The 4712-nt window shown below is 51.5% G+C and overlaps 1 pseudogene; it reads right to left on the reverse strand.

Moving 5' to 3' along the window:
* LOC138158522 (crooked neck-like protein 1) overlaps positions 1–1362 on the reverse strand; it is a 2500-nt pseudogene extending 1138 nt beyond the window's left edge.
* Positions 1363–4712: the final 3350 nt, after the last annotated feature.

A 4712-nucleotide genomic window follows, 5' to 3' on the forward strand; every position in this document is an offset into this window, starting at 1 on the left:
TTCTTCTTCTTCTTCTTCTTCTTCTTCTTCTTCTTCTTCTTCTTCTTTTCTTCTTCTCCTCCTCCTCCTCCTCTTCCTCCTTCTTCTCTTCCTCCTTCTTCTCTTTCTCCTCCTCCTCTTTTTCATAGTGGAATTTCCATTTGTTCACAATGATGTCTTTAATGCCTTGACTATCCCCAAATATCTTTAAAAGACTGGGTAATTTTTAAAGAGTTCTTGGGTTTCCTACCTTGAAATCCTGTTCAGGGCATATTTGTAGATCACTTGTACCCTTTAAAATATTTTCTGATTTTCTTCAAACTTTGCAAAGGCCAAGTGGAAACGTTCATCCATATGCTCATCTTCAAAGAATTCCACAGTTCTCATATACTCTCCTTGTATAAGCCAAGTAGCCACGTTTTTCTTCAAAGTGAGAATATCCAATTCAGTTCTTGACATCAGGGCACACATAACTGCAATGTGCCAAGTCCACTTCTTTCTATCTCAGTCAAAGTTGACAAACTGACGCAGCAGTCCCAGGCTTGCTCCATGGGCTACCATTCCATCCCGCCTTCAGATACTTGTCTGCCTCCAGCAATGTGTCCCAACATCTCCTCCATCTAAATGGATTTGTACCAAAACTGGCTGACCCAGGACAGAGTCATGGCTACCGATCCCAGATATTTCGGGCACAGCTTACTTGGTGATCCTTCATTTCCACTTCTGCCTACTTTAGCCAGAGATGGTCATTCCCCAGCTGACATCTAAGGTGCACTCCCATGCGGAAGGGGCCTTCTGAACTTCTGTTGGCCTCCCTTCCCATTGGGGATACGGTATCTAGTTACTGACCACCCTTCTGTTCTTCCTTATGTTGTCCTCAAAATCTTCCTTTTCCTTAGCTTTGAAGTATTGAATTCTTCTTCATCAGTGGTGGAAGGAGGTCAGGCTGGCCTGCTGTGGTCTGCCCTCAAGCAGGCTCTTATTTTTCACCTTGGCCACTTTGGAGGCCACAACTTTACGTGGATTTCAGACCCAACTCCAATTTCTATGGCCCGCCCTCCAAACTCCCTGGAACTGTCTTGCCCTTCTCTACCCTGTATTGGAGGGGCTGCTAGTTCCTTCCAGCAGAGAGGCACTGGCTCCCAGAGCTTCCCAGTCCAGTCGCACCACCCTACCTGCAGCTCCCAGACCGGGGCACTGTGGGCACCATCTTGGTGCCTTTGTACTACGCCATCTGAGTTTAAAAAGCAAATCTCTTGTCTGGGGTTTCTCTACACTGGCCATTCTCCTTAGGGTTTCCTTCTAGTTGTTTTGTTTGTTTCTCTTAATTATTTAACTTCTTTTTTGTTATTCTTTACCTTCCACCTTTTCCTTCACTTTCATCACAGGTTGAACCAGGAGGCCAGTATATCATAAATGGATATGATCCGGAGTGCCCCACCCCCTGGCTCTAGGGGAGACCACAGCTTCCTTCTTTGTGGAGAGCAGGCAGGCAGCCTTGACTGGGCCCTCCTTCAAGAGGGACAGAGGGCTGCGTATGACTGTCACCTAGCAGATACGGATAGAAGGAGAGGGTGATGTTCTTTTGAAGTTTAGAATAAAGGCCACTTCCCCTTGTGGCTCTAGGTGGGAGATATTCCCTCCCCAGACTGGATTGGGAGGGTAACTTCTTAACTCCCTTCCCACCAAACACAGTTTGCTTCAACAGAAGGCTGATCTGGGGAGGTGTTAAGTGTAGTTGTGACAGAATACACAAAGATAGAGGCCACCCTGCATCTTGGGAGGGAGATGAAATCTTAGCTCAACCAAAAAGAAAACAATCTCCCCTGGGAACTCTCCCTTAGTGTCTGGAGGGTGCTGCAGGTGCTGAAAACCAAGTGACAGGCGGGGTGCTTGCTTTTGCTGCTCAGCTATGCCCATAGAGCCTTCCACCCACTTCTTGAGTGGGGCTTCTCTTCCCCTCACTGTTTCTCTCACTCTGAAGTCTCTCCCTTATGAGTCTCTCTACCAAGCTCGAGCCCACACTGTCCTTTAAGAGGCCGCCTCTCTTCAGGAGCCTCCAAGCCTCCCTCCTGCCACGTGGCCCTTCCTCCCAACCCTTCACCTGCTCTGATTCCCTGTCATCATTTCTAGTTGTATCATCACTCGGCTTTGCTCTGTCCAGTCTAAATGTTGGTTGGTTTTCATTGCCTTGTGTGCTGGGTCTTTTTTAAGTGCGTCTTTCTGGGTGTTTCTGTTTGTTCTTTCTTTGGGGGCATACGAGGAGCCTCCTGTATTTCTCTTCACCATCCTGCGTCACAGGTGCTGAGGGGCTGCCTGCCTCTGTGCCACTCTCAGCAGGCTCAAGGGCCTAGTGGCCATGCATCATGGGCCTCTCAGATATGGAGGATTTGTCTTCCCTTACTGTGTCCAACCATGTGGTCTCTCCTGCTTGTGGGACCTTCAAGAGCCAAGATTCACTGCCATAGCCTTCAAGGACCCTGGATCATGGCTGTGCCACAGTGAGAGGCCAGGTAGGAAGGAGGCAGGATGCACTCACACATCCTGAAATGGCAATCAGCCTGCACTGGCCATTGATGCCACCGGCTCCTTCCACCAGCCTTCCCCTTGTGGTAGCTAACATGTAGCAGAAACAGCAGCTTTCCTTTCTCCACAGTCTGGGTGAGACGCCTGATGGGCTAGGAAATCCCCCAAAGGGAAGAAACCAAAGCCTGGAATCCTCAAGCTGGTCATTAGCACGTGGCCACCAACATTTGATAGCAATTTGGCTTCTTATGCCAGACAAGCATAATAATATTTTCTCCCAGCCACAGGCAGCCACCCCCCTCTGCAACCTGCCCTTAAGCTAACAACGTGAGTGGATTGCTGATATACCTCATACATGTCTGTCTGGCCTAGAGACAGGGACAAGCCCCTAATGTCCCCGCTTACAGATGACATTGTACTGATTACATTAAGCTGTGGAACATTGCAGAGCTCCAGCCCCCCTCCCCCCACGAAGCTCCTGATCACCTAGAAATCCCCACGAGTGGATGACGAATGTCTATTATCTCGATCACAATGGACTGCTGAGTGGACAGCCCCTCAAAGCCAGATGACCAGTTCTCATGACCTGGACACAATGGATGGACAATGCACTGGGTCCTGGACTGAATAGGGGGAGAACAGACTGGAGCTCCCGTGGGCAGATGGGCCGCCCTCTGTATGACATCAGGCTTCTCATGGTTTACAGTTTTCTCTGGGAGGCAGCATGTGGCCTCGAGTCATCCAACACCAGTCTCCACAGAGTTAGGCGGGCAGTGAGGGCAGGGGGGCTGTAAGGTAACAAAGAAGCCTGGAGAAATAGGAGAGTGAATGTTCTCTATGACTCCTGCCCAGGAAAAGAGGTGGACCCATGATGGAGTGAGAACAAAGGCTCCCTGATGAACAGTCCCCACCCCCAAGGTGGGAGCAGTCAGAGGACCTCAGGGCCGCACCAGGGGAGAGTCTGTGGGCTGACCTGACGCAGGGCCCCCAGGAAGCCTGGGCTTCTGGACTGGAGGCAGCTAAGGGACAGCACGGGCCCAGGCAAGAAATCCCCGGTTCTGGTGCAGCCTAACTCTTTGACCCTGGACAACTTGTCAATTTTCTTTCACCCTCAATTTTCTCATCTTTGAAATGGACATACAAATACTGCAGTGCTTAGTGCATCTAAAGAGCTTGACAAACCTCCTAAGTGCCTCAGAAATGTGAGTGTTCTGACTCTAAATGCCTGGCTCCAGACTCCCCTGCTGGCCAGGGCTGGAGGCAGGCACAGAGACAGCAGAGCTATTTCAGGGCCCTTTCTTACCACGTTCCCCTCCCCCCATCTCCTCTTCCAAGTCAGCAGCCGGCCATGAAGCCCATGCTGTCGGCAAGGCCCTGGGAGCTGTCCATCTCCCTCCCAGCCCCTTCCAGGGATCTGGGGCCAAGACAAGTCTTGAAGCAATGGGATTTTGGGTGCACTGCACTGTCAGAAGCATGTCAGCGCACCCAAGGGAAGGTGTGAGTGTCCCTTGAGGAAGGTGGCTCCTAGGGCAGAGATGTGGGGATCACAGGCCCCAAGGAGCCAAGCACAGGCAGGGTCCTGGCCCCAGGGAGCTTCACCTGGCTTCCTTCAGGCCCGTATGAACAGGCAGAATCCATTCAGGGCCATTGTTCCCAGGCAGATCCAAATACAGGGAACTCTGCTTCCCAGGATCTTGGGGAGGCCTTTTTTTGGGTCTGTTTTTAATCTGGTTTTGTCTTACAAGAGCTTTTGTCCAGAGGAATCGTTGCTGGAAAGCCATAGGGCTTTCCCCCTCCTCCTCCCACCACAGCCTTCTTGGGCCCCAAATCCCCCCTATGGGCACCACAGTTCTACCCACCCAATAGTGACCGCAAACTCAGTGACCCTTCCCCTCCAAGTTCATGGCTCTTCAGGGGAGGCCTCTGAGTAGGAATGAGATCTGGGGCTTCCCCTAGGACCCATGGCTACCCTGGTTCCCCTTCCCTCAGCATGGGGAGCTAGGCCACCTCTGACATGTCTGTCCTTTCATTCCTACATTGTGCAGAGAAATGGAGCAGTTCAGTGTTCCCTCACGGAAGCTGCAGGACCCAACGATCCAGCTGCAACACCAAGAGGCCGTTTAGAGTAAAGAGCTGGGCTCCCAGGCCTTCGGCCCCCAGGCCAGTGAGCCAAGCCCTCCAGTGAGGATGAGCTGGGCCCCCAGGCC

This window comes from Petaurus breviceps, unplaced genomic scaffold (genome assembly GCF_028583685.1).
Source record: "Petaurus breviceps papuanus isolate PSGF00001 unplaced genomic scaffold, PetGlider_PUasm1.0 174, whole genome shotgun sequence".
Taxonomy (NCBI): Eukaryota; Metazoa; Chordata; class Mammalia; order Diprotodontia; family Petauridae; genus Petaurus; species Petaurus breviceps.